Source organism: Mchenga conophoros, linkage group LG9 (genome assembly GCF_057382185.1).
Source record: "Mchenga conophoros isolate Kocher_MC1m ecotype Shallow Benthic linkage group LG9, M_conophoros_male_GT1.1, whole genome shotgun sequence".
In the NCBI taxonomy this organism is placed as follows: Eukaryota; Metazoa; Chordata; class Actinopteri; order Cichliformes; family Cichlidae; genus Mchenga; species Mchenga conophoros.
The window spans coordinates 3,696,537-3,713,043 of record NC_140534.1 but is presented as its reverse complement, the minus strand read 5'-3'; the positions used below and the strand labels follow the sequence as shown (position 1 = coordinate 3,713,043).

Genomic DNA, 16,507 nt, shown 5'->3' with positions numbered 1-16,507 from the left:
TCTTCCAGTATGTGCTTTTGTGGCTTCACGCACTAGCATCTTTTGTTCGAGTGGCCTGATTGCATAGTTTGAATCTAATGCTAGCTGGCATCCTCAGATCACATGCAGCTCCCTTTAAAGGCACATGAAGACTCATCACTACTGCACAACGTGTGCACTGCAGTCACTGTTGGATATTTCGTCTTTTGTGAACACAATATCAAGCTCGCCATTTGTTTATTTATTATTTTGAATTCCTGCAAACCTGGCTAATATGGCAACAATGTCTCCCAGAAGGCGGTGGGGGTTTGGAGGGGAGGTGGGGTGTCTCTTGTGGATTTCTGCTTTCCTCAACTCCGACTAAATCCCCTCATGGCATGGGTTCTTGTCAAACTGCAGTTTCTGGACACCCCCCTCCCCATATCTGTAGTTTGAATAGCTGTAGATAAAAGCAGATTCTCAAACAGACACACACACAGTCGAGAGATTAAAAACCTAAGCTCAGAGTACACTCTGAAGTCTCCTTGTGTCATAGATTAACACTAAAGGCTTGTGCGTTTGTGTGTGTGCAGAGCATATGTCAGCAACCCCACAGCAGTTGCTTGTGTGGCTGTTTCATTGCAGCATTTATATTTCAAGTCCCTTCTGAGGCAGAGGGAGCTGAAGACGAATAGAAGGGGAGGCAGGAAGGGAGGCTGAGAAAGATCAAGACAAAGGGTAAAAAGAGAGACAAAAATGAGACGATGAAGGAGATACGGGGAGAGAAAGAGAGAAACAAAGATATCCGAGGGAGAGGCAGCAACAAACCTAAGAGCTGATGGTGTTGATGAATTTTGTTGCAAAAGGCTGCAGTTAGAAAGAGGAGGAGGAAGAAGGAGGGAGAAAGATTGAGGCTGAAGAAATCTACTCCTTTGTTATGTCTTAGTGGGAAATGTCAAAGCTGGAGAGAAAAAGGTCAAGAAGGAAGCCAACCTGTCAGCAGGCAGATATCAAACACACACAGATGCCCTCATACCATTCAAATCATACTCACACTATATGGGTATAAATACATACATGCACACCTGCAGACATGCAGGTTGCTTAGATAGATGTTAAATGGATGGAATAATCCAAGGTTTCCTTATGATAGACCTCTGATGAGACACTCGTCCATGGTGGGAGCCCTTTTTGATTGCACAGATACAACACGACAAACGTGACATACGCTCATCAGGCATAACATTATGACCACCTAACATCATGCAGTAGTATCTGCACCAAGATGTTAGCAACAGATCCTTTAAATCCTGTAAGTTGTGAGGTGGGGTCTCCATGGATCGGAGCTGTTTGTCCAGCACATTCCACAGATGCTCGATTGGACTGAGATCTGGGGAATTTGGAGTCAGCACCTCAAATTTGTGCTCCTCAAACCATTCCTGAATCATGTTTGCATTTAAGGTAAATGATCCTGCTGGAAAAGGCCACAGCCGTCAGGGAATACTGTTTCCATGAGAGGGTGTACATGGTCTGCAACAATGCTTAGATGGCAGGAACCAAGGTTTCCCGGCAGGACATGGTCCGAAGCATCACACTGCCTTGCCTTCTTCCCATAGTGCATCCTGGTGTCAGAGGTTCCCCTGGTGAGCAGTGGCTTGGTCTGAATCGTCAGACCAGGGCTCCTTCTTCCATTGCTCTGTGGTCCAGTAGCTCACGAGCCTACTGTTGGTGCTTTCTGCAGTGGACAGGGGTCATCATGGACACCCTGACCGGTCTGCAGCTAGCCAACTGTAATGCATTTGCTCTGACACCTTCCTAGCAGAACCATCATTAACCTTTTCAGCAATCTGAGCTACAGTAGCCTGTCTGCTGGACTGGACCACACCATCCAGGCTTTATTCCCCACAAGCATCACGGGGCCTGTCGTCTTCTAGCCATGGCAACATGGCCTGTGTCAAACTCGCTGAAATCCTCTGACTTGACCATTTTTCTTGTTTCTAACACGTCAACTCTGAGGACTAAATGTTCACTCGCTCCCCGATATATCCCACCCACTAACAGCTGCCACCGTGAAGAGTACTTCCTGCTTTTTGTCTTTTGATATGTATATGCACGCTGAACACAAACATCCTGAGGAGTCTTGAACGATTAGTGAATCATCAAATCAGGGAATGACTCCAATTGTTCATCACAGCTGCAAGTAACAGTCTGCAAGAATGCGAGACGTTGATGCATCCTTGCATTTTATTAAATGAATAAAATAGAAGATCAAACTGTGAGTGCTTCATGATGCCAGCGGTGCAAAATGACCTACAGTTCTGGTCATTTAATGACATTTTAGAGGAGACAGTCTCATTGATCCTTACATACAGTACCGTATTTTCACGACCATAAGGCGCACTGTACTAAAAGGCGCAGTCTCAGTTATGTGTGCCATTACTGTATTTAACACACACATAAGGCGCACTGGATCATAGGGCGCATACAAGTACCGTATGCGTATTTAAAAATAAAGCAGGAGCAAACCTGAGTTCGGTACCTTACTCACCTTTCTATTGCCGGTAATCGTCATCATCAACAACACACAAGCATACAAGTGTGCATATTTAAAAATAAAGCAGGAGCAAAACAAAGTTTGGTACTCACATTTTTATCATCAATCAAACCCATCGAAGTCCTCATCCTCTGTGTCTGAATTGAACAGCTGCGCTAAATCTCCATCAAACATGCCAGGTTCACTTTCTTCACCGTCAGAGTCACTTTCCGTGCCGTGCGGCTCCTCGGAAATGATGCCGGCTTTTGTGAAAGCTCGAACAACAGTGCCAGCAGACATGTTAGCCCAAGCATCTACAATCCATTGGCAAATTGTGGCGTAACTCGCCCGGCGCTGCCTTCCACTCTTGGTGAAACTGTGGTCCCCATCGGTCATCCATCGCTCCCAGGCCGCTCGCAGCCTTACTTTGAACGGGCGGTTCACACCGATGTCCAGCGGTTGGAGTTCCTTTGTCAGGCCTCCCGGAATGACAGCAAGCTCACAGTTCATTTGTTTCACTAGTTTTTTCACATCGGCTGTGAGATGGGCACGCATAGAGTCACAGATTAAGAGCGATGGTGATGCGTGGAAAAAACCACCTGGTCTCCTTACATACACCTCCCTCAGCCACTCTTTCATCATTTCCTCATCCATCCAGCCCTTTTCATTTGCCTTAATGATGATTCCTGCTGGAAACTTCTCTTTAGGCAAAGTCTTTCGCTTAAAAATCACCATAGGCGGCAGTTTCTGTCCATTAGCACAACAGTAAAAGAAGACTTTTCATACCCCGTTGTGCGTATCGCTACCGTGCTGGTCCCCTTCTTCTCCACAGTGTGACTCACCGGGATGTCAAAAGTGAGCGGGACCTCGTCCATGTTTGTGATGTGGCTGGGCTGGATGTTTTTGTCGCCGATGTGTTTGCTGCAGTAGGAGCGGAAGATGGCCAGCTTTTCCTTATAATCCGCTGGAAGTTGCTGCGCTACCGTAGTCCTGGTCCGGAGGGAAAAATGGCACCGTTTCATAAAAAGTGAAAGTGAAACTGCTTTTAGCCGAATGGTGACCGTCGAAACGCTTCTCCCGCTCGTTCTTTGCTCGATGATCCACCGCTCGAGTCTTTCCTCCAACTCGGGCCACCTCGCCTTATGTCCGCGGAAACTCAGCTGCGTCTTCTTGACCTGCCGGAGCTTGTTTTCTAGCTTCCTCCATTTGCGAACCATCAATTCGTTAATCTTAAATTCTCTCGCCGCTGCTCGATTTCCATGTTCCTCCACATAGCTGATGGCCTTCAGTTTAAACTGTGCTTCATAAGCGTGTCTCTTTGCCATTTTCAGGGTTGTTAAAACAACGATGTTCCACATAATGCACATACCTGTCCTTTTATACAGGTATGTGCGATAAAGTCAACGCACGCACTTCACCCTTTAGCGTTGTCATGGTGTTCTCTACTACGTCCTCCTTACAACACACAGGGCGCACTGCGCTATAGGGCGCGCCATACTTTTTGAAGAAAATCTAAGACTTTTAAGTGCGCCCGCCTTATGGTCGTGAAAATACGGTAATGCACGTTTAGAAAGGTTCATTTTAAATGTATTTCTTATCCTTTTAAAATGTTTCGAGGTTTTGAACTCAGCTATAAATGACATGAATGATATAATGTATTACTCTTAATGACTTTTCTATTGGACCATCTTCTATCTGCTGCAGACATTTCACTTTGAGCAGCTGAATATTTTATCCGTATTTTCTCTGCAGATAAACAAGCTTTCCTCTATGTACTCGTGTTTTGATTGTTTTACGGTGTCACAAGGAAATTACTGGACTGTTGGATTTCCAGCAAAGAAAGAGGTTCTTGTCTTGGTCAGCTGGTTGCAGGGATGATAGACTCAGATTGCCTAGAGCCTTAATTTAACAGGCAGAAAACAGCCAGGATAGATTAAGACAGGAGAACAAATTTAATTCAGTGCTCAGTATCGGAGTGCATTTTGCCCGCATGCATGAGTCTGTGTCGATGTAGCTACTGCTCGTTATTATTTGTTGCAATTGTCAGGAAATATACCAGAAGACTGTAAAGCAACAGAGTGACTCCTGTATTCTACATTTAAATTCATTTTATTTTCTCAGTAACTGATTACAGTTACATTTATTTCATTTAGCAGTTATTTGTTTTTAACTCCTTTACACACAGGACACAGGAGTTACTTGAAGAAGACTTTATCAGTTACATGAGTTCCTTTTCCCTTGTAGATGCACTCGTTTGTTCGTCTTTGAAAGTAACAACCTTTCAGTGAGAGTTGCTCTTGTGCGTTTTACAAGCTGCTACATGTCTTTGGATGTGACAGCACTAAAGTTAACATTCCAACACTGTGTTTTAGCCACATTTCTGTGGCTCTAAAATACATGTGTTCATCTATATTTCACTACAATAGAGCTTTCACGCTGTCTTGTCCAAACAGCAGCGAGTGTTCTGCGTGAAAAGGCGACTCTGTCCACCGACTGCACTTATCAGCAGGCTGAAGCTAATAATATCACACTGGTCTTTTGGTGAAAGATAAAAGCTTCGGGCCAGTGTCAGAACCTTATGTGGTTATGTGTGCACAAGCTGATGCTGTAAATGAAAAAGAAAGTCCTCCAGCCCTCAATTTGAAACGTAAGTGTTGGAATAAGGCAGAGAAAAAATTAAACAAAGTAAACTTAGTGTTTAAATGTGTCCACGGGTGTTTGTGTGTTTCTTTCTATACTTTGGATCTTTTAGTACCTTAAGTCTGCCAAGATTACAGACTGCTGCCTTTTGTGATAAACACATTAAAAGCCAGGCTCTCTTTACGTGTCACAGGATACAAACTGCAGATCATTCACTATCTGCGTGGTGTGTTCCCATATTTGTGCTGTATCTAATTTTAATAATCTGGTTTTGGTTGGACTTTTGTTAGAATATGTATATGTAGCAATGATGTGATGCATTAGCACCCCGTGTATCTCTATCCTCCAGCAGCAAGCTGCATCGTTGCACTTCGACAGTCGGTGAATCGAAATGTTTTTGTTGAGCTCCGGATGAAATCTCAGGCAGTGTGTGCGTCTCATTGGTGTGCAGTTCAGCAGAGTCAGCCACCCAACAGGAGCTATGTGCACAAATACACCTTTACCAAACAGACATGATTTGATTCTGCATTATTAAACGGGTGTCAAGCCGATGAGCTGGTGCTTGCCTCGGTGCTCGTGGTTCACTGGCTCTTCTGTTTACAGTAGAAAATGAACGCTGTGAAATTTTAATGTGCTTCTGTCATTTGAACGGCCTCTTTTCTAATGCCGAGTATGGGCATGGATGAGCAGCAGTGTTTGACTGTATAAAATATTGACCAGTTTCTCGTCACGACATATCGGCCATGTTTGCAGAGGTTTTGGAAGCATCGCAGCTGCAGACACTTGAAGCATTGGATTGGACAATATTGTAGTCTGATGTCACTTTTGGATTTTTTTAAAGATTAGGTTTTGGCCAATGAGTTAGCAACAAACTGACATTAAAGCAAACAGAAAAGTATTAGAAGAGTGAACGCAGTCTGACACTGAGGGTCCATGTCCATACTGGTTCTTTGTAATGAACATTAATAACTTTAAAGCCATTGCAACACTGATTCTACTGTAGAGACATGCACAGGTGGAAACTGTTCATCACTGCCTTTATTACCTGTTGAAGATCAAGTTCTGGCTGGTGGGCGGAGCTCAGCGTTCATTCAGCTTCAGCATCATTCTGGCTTCTTGGCTAGCTTTGTGTTAGCATGCTGCCTGTGCAGATGCTTGCTCACAGTCAAAGTTGTGTTAGCAGTTAGCAAGTAATGTCCTCCTACCTGCACAAAAGAGAACTGAAGAACCTTTGTGACGCATGGAAACACATAATGCATTACTGCAAAGACGAGTGTGATTACAGTCACATGTTAATTTTGAATGTGCTACACCCAACACTGAGCATGTGCAATATCCATCTTTTAATGACTTACACAACATCAGATGTTCTTTAACCAAATCTTAGCTGAAGATCAGATCAGTAACAGATCAGAATCCTCTGTAGTTACTTAGAAAACACTGACAAACGTGCGATCGTGGCTCAAGAGTTGGGTGTTCGTCTTGTAATTGTAAGGTTGCCAGTTCGAGCCACGGCTCCGACAGTCTCGGTCGTTGTGTCCTTGGGCAAGACACTTCACCTACCGCCTACTGGTGGTGGCCAGAAGGGCCGATGGTGCGATATGGCAGCCTCGCCTCTGTCAGTGCGCCCCAGGGCAGCTGTGGCTACAACTGTAGCTGCCTCCACCAGTGTGTGAATGTGAGAGTGACTGAATAGTGGAATTGTAAAGCGCTTTGAGGGGTCCCGAAAAGCGCTATATAAATGCAATCCATTATTATTATGCTTATAGATAAGAAGTTAAATCTGGAAGCAGAACGATCCTGTGGGATAAACAGACACATGTTTACAACAGTTCACTTGCTACGTGCGCCTGCAGCTGACAGTTGGTCACAGGCAGAGACTCTCAGCTTGAGAAACTTTTTCATTTACTTCTCTGCCTTTCAGAGGTGCTTTAATCGCTTGCTGGTTTAACTCACCTCACTTTATGTTGTCACTGGGTTTTTATCATCCGCCATCGCTACAAGTTACAAGACGTTCCTGACAGTCATGTGCTCTCTGGTCGTCACATCGCTGCTCGTCTCTTCCTCTGTGTGACTAAACTGCCACGCAGATCCAAATGTTCCAGTTTATGAACATGCACTATCAATTTTTATTATAGAAATTACATTTATGGCTGCGTGTCATGCAGACTGTCCCCTGTCAGGCTCTGTCATTGCTGCTCACTTTGTCAGTCTTTAATCATTTTTTTGACTTTTCAGCTATTTCTTGCTGTGTATTCATCCCTCCTGGCCATGTTCCTCTAACCTTCTCTGTCTTTCTCACTTGGTCCCACTATCACAGCCTCGCTCTTGTAGGTTATTCCTCTCTTTTGCTATTCCCTTCATCTCTTTCATTTCATTCTGTAAAATAGAGAGGACGTCACCATCTCCACTGTTTCAAATGACACCATGACTTCACTAAATGTGAAATAAAGTGTAAGCAAGTTGTTGAGATATCAACCAGTTGCACAAAGCACCGACCTCTGTGCCGGTGCCTGTGGCTCAGTCTTCTGCACCGACAGAAGATTTGAATGAAGATTAATGATGGAAGGTGTAGGTGTGAGTGTGAGCTATTTAAACTTTGCTGCCTGTAAAAAGGTGAGTCATCACCTTCACAGTCCTTGGCGCTGTGCACGGCTTCATAGGCGGGCTCCCTTTTCTTTACATTATTACCTTTGATCCTTTCCTGTGAGCAAACCAAGAAGAAGGTCAAGCATTGGGTTTCTTCTCATTTAGCGTGGTCCTTATCGTTCTGTCTCCACATCACTTTCTTCAGAGGTAGTTGTTGCTTTATAAATCTATGAGTAAGAGCAGACTAGTCCTCTGGTATCCTGTCATTGTGTTGAAACGTGACTTTGCAGAAAGACAATGTGACAGCCTTGATGGTTTAGCAGGTGCACACCAGATATGTGACATTTAGGGTTTTAAACTTGATTTATGTCTTGTCATCTCTCGCCCTGTCTTGTCACTCTAAAGCACACGGTGTCAAATAAAGCAGGGCTGACACTGAAGCAATCTACTGGACAGCCCGAGCTCTGGCTTGAGCTTCCCTTTGAGTCGTGTATTGTCAGCACGTCACTTGTATTCGACTTGCCTCTTAACGTCTAAGCTAGTTAATTTTGTCTGTAGTTTCAAGTCAATCAGTTAAGTAAGAAAATATAGCACAGTCAACCCCAAATGCAGTGTGTCAGAAGCACAAATCCTGTCAGTTTCAGGGATGAATATTAGCAAGGAGGACTTTCTCCAATGATGCTGGCCTCTGCTACACCGATCGACTAGATCGACGTGGGGAACAAACAGCATGTTGTGGGTGAAGTGAGGAAAACAAATCGTCTCGGTGGCACAGGCGGACAGCTCTGTAAACTGCTCCTCTCTTTGCTTTAAGACTCCTCCCTCCGGTGCTGTCCTCAAATACAACTTTGCCCTAACTGCACTTAAATGTGTCTTGACATCTGCACTTTTAACAGTCCTCATGGCAGTGTTTTTCAGTTTCACACAGATGGCTAAAAATATCCCTCAAGATACTCCAAGAGGCGACGCACAGCTGTGGGGGACACTCGGCTGAACTCTAGGGGTGTGTGGGTGTGGGTGCATTATTCAGCAGTGTTTGTGCCCGCTCACACAAGTGCATATGTGGGCAGGTCAGGATTCAGACATGATTTATGGTGATAATTATGCCCATTCTGGAATTGAAAATGCACTCTGCGGGTGATCTTATGATCTCGCTTGGGCAGCGGTTGTCCTTCTCTCCTGGATCGGCTGGAGGTTTCTTTAGGAGCCTTTCCAGCTTTGACAAAAGTCCAGCTGGGATAACCACATTTACTCTTCTTGATGTGATCTTCTGCCTCCCTGGCTGCTGTGTCAGTGGGGATGGTGTTCGCTCTGTGTTGTAGCGTCCTGATGACTCCCAGTTTGTGCTCCAGTGGATGATGAGAGTCAAACCTTAAATACTGATCCGTATGTGCAGGTTTACGGTACACATCAGCTTTTAGATGTCCCCCACTACTGATGGAAATCTCACAGTCTGAGAGGGCTAACCTGCCACTTTTCATATCCTCCCTGGTGAATTTGATGTGTCGGTCCACGGAGTTAATGTGATCCGTGAAATGTGGTACGTCCTGAGATTTGATTTTCACCCAGGTGTCATCCACATACCTGAACCAATGGCTTGGTGGTGTTCCAGGGTAGGATAGCAAAGCCCTCTTTTCCACTTCTTCCATGTACAAATTGGCCACGATGGGTGAAACTGGGGAGCCCACGGCACACCCATGTTTCTGCCTGTAGAACTGACCCTTGTATGTGAAGTAGGTGGAATGAAGACACGGTTCAAACACACTTGGTTGATGCTGAGAGTGGTACTCATGGCCACTGATCAGTGGGTTTTGGTCAGTGGTTGTTGATCAATGGTCATGAGAATTTGCATAATTAAGATTAAGGAACTGACCTCCCAGCCCATTGTTCCTTCAGTGGGCTGGTTTCAGTCATTATGCAAATGCACTGTTTATAAGATTGAAACCTGAAGTCAGCTGAGGCTGAAGAAGTCACCTGGATGATGATGAAAAGTTTCTCCCACAAAACGCTACGTCCAGATGAACAGAATAAACTTTTGGAGATTTACTTACCTGGATGATTGAGAATGCATCAAGACATTAATGCTGTATTCTATCACAACTGCTCTATTCCCATGTTGCAGCAGTATATGAATGACTAACCTCGTATTGTGGATGAATTATCTCAGTTGTTCTCCTGACTGAAGTTTGGTCCTTTTACAGCATCCTGCGATTGCATTTGTCCCTGACCATCAGGAACCCTCACGTTAACTTTTATTGAGTGGAAAAAAGTTAGCGTTCATCCTCCAGCTTCACTGTGTTTATGTTATGCTAACGTAGCTGTGTCGCTAGCGATCACGTAGCACATCATTATATAGCAGCTAGCCCAACTTCAGTAACCCTACAAACGTCACTGCTGTTTAGTTTCCTGTCTTCATTTATGTTGGAAGTGATAGCAGAGCTGTACGTTTGAATTTTTTCAGAATTCTCTCAGTCAGAACATGCTATATCATGCTTAGGTGGAAGCTAGCGAGCTAACTTCCTGCTAACTTCTAACTCTGTTAAATGTAATAAATTCTGTTTTCATGGATGCCTGGATGTTAAACTCAATTGTTACACCTGGTAAAGCAGCAACACTGATCATTTTATTAGATGAAAGAATTTAGACAGTTTTTAACTCTCAGTGATGCTGCAGTGATCGTTTGACTTTGGGACCTGTAGGAGACGGAGTTTAGGACCCAGATTCCTCCGCGTGGCTCTTCACTACAGTAGCCGTAATGCTCCGACCATCCATCAAGCGGTGCGGCTTCGCAGCTACCAAGGTCGTACTAAAACATTTTTGACAGATTGTTGATTTTTTTTTTTTTTTTGTGTCCCGTTTGGATCTTTAGCCATCAGAATTGTTGTCTTAAGGCCAAGAAAGATGCCAAGCGGATTTATTTTACCAAGTGGATCATCATGGCCTTGCCATATTGGTCCATTTGATTGACCTTTATTATAATTATGAATTTATTTTATTTTCAGTTGCTACAAACGGGACAGACATGACTGGGGGATAGGACAGGGAGAAAGAATGAAAGAAAGAGAGGGAGAGAAAGAAAACCAAAGGGGAGAAGAGACGGTGAGAAGGGGGGGAAGAAAGAAAAAAAAAACAAACAAAAAAAAATAAAACACCTGGGTCACCTGTATGGAGAAAAAAAACAGAAGAGAAAGCAAACAACAAAGAGCAACATAATAAAAAAAACGGCACCATCACAATAAACTAGCTAGCAGTAGATATCAGTAGATACTAAATAATAAACGATATTGTGCAGCACGCAAGATAGACAGCGCACAATGTGCTTTGAGGCAGCAGCCAAGAAAGCTGTAGTCTGCGTCTGTGAATACCCGTGTGTACACCTGTGTGCATACCTGTGTGGATCAGCATGTTTGCATTCCAAAGGTTTCTCCATGTAACGATCTGCTAGGGAGTGTGGGGGGGCCACAGCCCCGTCCTCCAGGGTATGAAGCAGGTATGGAGGAGATCAAAACTCCAGACATCCAGAGGCCCCCAGAACACAAGAGACCAAGGAAGACCAACAGAGGGGCAGCCGCGCCACTGTCCCAGAAAGAGCTGAGGAGAGTCCCAGATGAGGGCTCACTCAGCAGCCGCGGAGCAGAAGCTGAGACACTGAATACGTACGTTTCACATTTCCATTGTGTAGAAGTGTTTGTAATCCTACAGAATTGTGCAAAAGAAAAATATGCTACAGTCACTTGTGCACTGTAGAATACATGTAAACATAAAATCACCCATTTGGTAGAGCTGTGCACTAATGTGAACAATAAACAGCACATGTAACAGTACAGTAAATCATTCTGGCACATCCAGACGTTCCTGTCTGTCTGGCCACATATTTTCATCTACATCACAACAGATGTTATCCCTCGCAATGCAGCGAGGAAAGTATCTCCTGGAGTGGCGAATCCATCCTCTGCAGGACCCTGCTGTGATGTCGTCACATGCTGCATCCATGGCTGCTAGCAGGGCCATTTGCTCATGTGGATTTCATTTTTCTTGAGTACTCTGTCAATTGTTGAAATTGGAACAGATTCAATATTGCCAAATACCGTGTAATTCTCTATGACAGCGCTTTGTATGTCTCTCAGCTTTATTGCATTGTTTGCAATGACCATTGCACAAATGGCTTCTTCTTGCTGTGGGGTAAGAAGGGGCCCTCTTCCGCCTCCGCGAGGTTGTCTTACAATCCTATGTGGTGCAGAGTGAACTTTTTGTGAAATTGCAAATACAGTACAGTAACATGTGATGTGTCTGAGATGGCACAGTACAGTACAGTGTATTACTGTTTGCATACCTGTTTTCCCTACGGAATGTTTGAATGATTGAACTGACAGTAGTTCTTCCAATATTGGGTTGCACCCTTCGACCAGCCTCCTCCATGGTGAGGCTGTGATTCACAACATGGTCCACAATTGTAGCCCTTATTTCATTAGGAATCCGCCTATATCTGCCTCTTCTCCCTCTTCCCCTTCCCCTTCCTCCCCGCTTCCTCACCCCTCCTCCACAGTGCTGACCTTCCATTTTGTGTCACAGAAGTGTAGAAATGGTACACACTAGCTCCTACGCAGTTTATATATGCTTGCCAATTGGGGATTCACAGGATTCATCCATAATTGACAGTGAACAAGTTGTTTGTCATTGGTTACAACTAAACTTTCACACGCCTCCTCATGAGTGACAGCTGTAATTCACCCGAGATCAATTGTTCAATTTCGGAGACATTTCCAGGAACAATGATACAGGAAGGTATAGGATTTGCTTGACAGATGGCCAATATTTGGCATGTGATAACTAGTTCAACAATTTTGTGTGTGATGACTCAAGCAATGGATGTATGACTATTAGTTTTATTGGGAACGACTATTCAGCATCCATAGGTATGATTACTTTTGACTGACATGACATAAGCAAATGGAAATGTCAGAAAGCAGCAGGGAAATGTATGGAAGCAACTGATTCATGTCCAAAATCATTTGCAGTTTGTTCAGAGAGAGGAGAAATTGCTACTATGATGTGCACAAATGACTGAGTGTTGTGGAGGTTGAACTAATAGTTATGAGAATTTCAATTCTGATCTGAGAAACGCACCAAAGCGACTGAGAAAAACTGTAATAGTTTCATTTAATTCTAGTTTTGTTTTGCGTATTTTGTTCAATGTTTCCTGATCTTGGTTGCACGCGTAGGCTTCTTCTAGTGATTTGATGTTTTTTCTAATTCCTGAATATTTTTGTTTTCTTTTTTCTTTTTATGTGATGAGAAAGAAATTATTTTACCTCTCATCACAGCTTTCCCTGCTTCCCATAGAACAGAAGCAGATATTCTGGAAGTGTCATTAAAGTCTAAATATGAAGTCCACTCTTTTTTAAAATATTTAATAAAGTCTTCATCTTTAAGCAATGATGTATTAAATCTCCAGTTTTTTCTTGGCGTAGTATTATTCTTGTGCATTAGTGTTAAAGATACAGGACCATGATCGCTGACAGCTATAGGGTGAATCTCAGTGTCTGAAATGTCGTTCAGCAGTGAGCTGCTGACCAAAAAATAATCCAGACGAGAGTAGGAGTGATGAACATGCGAGAGAAAAGTATATTCCTTACTGGTGGGGTGAAGAGAGCGCCATGCATCGCAAAGACCAAAGTCGCTCATATACTGTTTGATTATATTTATGGATTGCCAATTGCGCTGAGTTCCTGTTGTGTTGAGCCTATCCATGTCTTCATTTAGTCCAAGGTTGAGGTCACCGCCAAGAATGAGTGTGCATTCAAGGTGTTCAGAGAGTGCACTAAAAAATCCGTGGAAGAATGAGGGTTCATCAACATTTGGACCATATATACTAACAATACATAGTTTTTTGTTCAATATTGATAGTTTAATAATTAGAAATCTACCCTCTGGATCTATAACTGTATCGAGTACTGTAAAATTAACATTTTTATGTATTAAAATTGCTACTCCCCGTTGTCTAGAATTATAACAGGCTGCAAACACGTTAGGAAACTCAGGTGTTTTAAGTTCGTTTAAACCTGTGACAGGTCTGTGAGTTTCTTGTAATAAAACAACATCTGCCTGTAGTTTTTTAAGCTGGTTAAATATTTTTAACCTCTTTCCTCTGGTGCCAGCTCCATTTACATTCCATGTGACAAACCTCAGCATGCCCATAATTGTGTGTGTATGTCGAATGATGTACGCTGGGTGTTTCGTTTAGACAGGTGGAGAGAGTGTGGAAACATCCCTTGTTTGTAAATAGAAAGAGAGAGAGGGAAAAAAAAAAGGTGTGGTGATTTGATTTTTAAAATCGGAATTCAACCAGAATTCATACATAAGACGCACCGGACTATAAGGCGCGCTGTAGATTTTATGTGCGCCTTATAGAGCGGAAAATATGGCATATGCCAAAACCTTTTTTCCAAACCTAGTGTACAAATGTTTCAAGTCAGTGAGTGAGGGTAAAACCATTAACTTAATTGAAATCGAAAGTTATTTGGAAATCCTGAACTGTAACTCTGTATGAAGGAAACATGAAAGAGGAAGCTGCCTCGAGGCTCCTGAGGACGAGAGAATGTATACAGGAATGAAAAGCCAGAGATTTGAACCAGAGAAGAAAGAAAGGTCCAGGCAGGATGAGCGGTAATAGTTTACAGGACAAATGTGTGAAATGTGACTGGCCTGCTGGGGAAGAAGAAAAGGAAGTGGAAAGGTGGAGCAAGGATTGCTGGATAGTGGACAGGGACAAAAAGATGCAATTAGAAAAGACGAAAGATTTAACAGGTCAGCAGGAGGCCAGGAGGAAACCGGAACACTGAGTGCAGAAGAGTAGTGAAAGCTCAGTGGAGCACTGGGAGAAAACGAAGAGGTGAGAGGAGGTCAAAGAGCAGACTGTACTATTTTATTTATTATTTTGCTTTATTTCTTCACATTTGGTTTGCCTTACTCTTATTTATATGAGAATAATTTTGTTTTTACTTTATTGTTACTGTTTTGTCTGTATACAATGTTTCTACCAGAACAGTTGTCCTGTTGCAGTAATGATGGTTTCCGTTTAAAAGCTCCAACCCACTAGTACGACGTTCTCATGTACTAATGCAGTAATGAATGACTCGCACGTATTCATGGATCGGAACATCCGCATGTTCACAGTATAAACACACACCTGTTAGAACTTATAGGTATTACATTCTGGACAAAAATGACAAATAGTTCATGAAATAGAGGATTCTACGAAACAGCCACACTTCACTGCCTAATAGAGCCAGCTAGAGCAAAACATGTTACACAGCCATGGGAGGCAAACAATGTATAATATATTACCTGTTTCATATCGACTGCAGTGTTTTATTCAAATGCAGAAAAAAACACTGACAATTTAGCGGCAAGCAGTGCTTGCCTTGCTTGCCCAAAAGACAGACATAAATTAAAGTGAAAGCAATGTCTCTCCTGCATTTTGTAATAAACCTCCTCACCTGTTTGCATCTGTACTTTATATCAAAGTCATCTTGTGCCCACAACTTGTCTCTAGAAGAACGCTTGTCTTGTGTGGCTGTAGCTTAATAATCTGAGAGCTCCTTTTTCTGGTGAAGCATGTGCACTGTGGATGAATCTCTAGTCTTGCAAGACTGATGGCAAAATTTGCGCGCTAAACAAACTGCCACCGTCTCTGCTTTCACTCTGTGAGATTAGCTGTGATCTGTGATTTGCGAGGAAACGGAGCTGACCTTTAGCAAGCAGACGAGCTTCAGCGAGTTTTCATTTTAACTGCTTTGTTTTCTTTTACTGACTATTTTGTCCAACATGTGTGTTGTAGAGTAAATGGTGTGCAGTGTGAAAAACCTTTGAATGACTCCTTTAACATGTTAGTAGCAAATTAAGAGCCTGGTTAATGAATCTGAGCGTCAAAAGACATCAGCAACGGATTTACCGTCTTCGGCCTTGGACACTGTGGTGCTTTCCAGTGAATGAGTTGTAGCTAGAGACCTAGCTCTTGCACCAGTGTCGAACCACCACATGAAAAATAGGTCAGTTTATGTTTCCACTCTTATATGTGAATTCAAATCACAAGTGGTCCGAATGGGAGCGATCCAAGCGTAGCAGAAGGACTGGAACACAACAGGAGTTCACAAAGGGCCAGCCTCGCAGGAATAGTGGCCAGTTTTACATCGGGTATGCTTTTTGATCACACTTTGTATTTATATAAAAGTGATGCACGTAAGATCAAAGCATCGGTTGTCAAGCCAACCAACCTAATGCTGATCGTCGCAGGTGTCTGTGTGGCTACACTACACAGCTCCAAAAGTCAGGCCCCTGCTTTCAGCACTGCTGTTCACTGTGTGATTCTATTAGGCAGAGACACAGGCAGGCTGTTTTAATGCCTCTTTATACTGATTCATTCCTGCTCTCTTCCGGGCAGAATGCAGCCCAGACGATTGAATACATTACTGCAAGTAAAGCTACTTAGAAGTGCACCATAACTCCCGAGATTCCATCCTTGGAGTGCTTTTGTGGGAGACAGGGATGAGAGAGGAAAAGGATCTGTGTGTGTTTGGAGTGTTGTGCTTTCACGTGACTCCATGTCACACGCCGCTCGTGTGTTGAAGCATTTGTGTCAGCGCCACGGGGAAATGTGACTGGAATCATAGCTTTGGATTATGTGTGCGTGAGCTTGCTACATGGGTTTCTGTGCACATATCTTTGCATTGCACTATTATAAACGTGTGTAATGGACACAGGCTGCCTGGGAGGGCGGCCTGGAAA

At 43.4% G+C, this 16,507-nt stretch overlaps 1 protein-coding gene across 2 annotated transcripts in view; it reads left to right on the top strand.

Annotated features, from left to right (window-relative positions):
• kcnh2b (potassium voltage-gated channel, subfamily H (eag-related), member 2b) overlaps positions 1-16,507 on the top strand; it is a 245,359-nt gene that overhangs the window by 199,754 nt on the left and 29,098 nt on the right. The window lies entirely within an intron of this gene.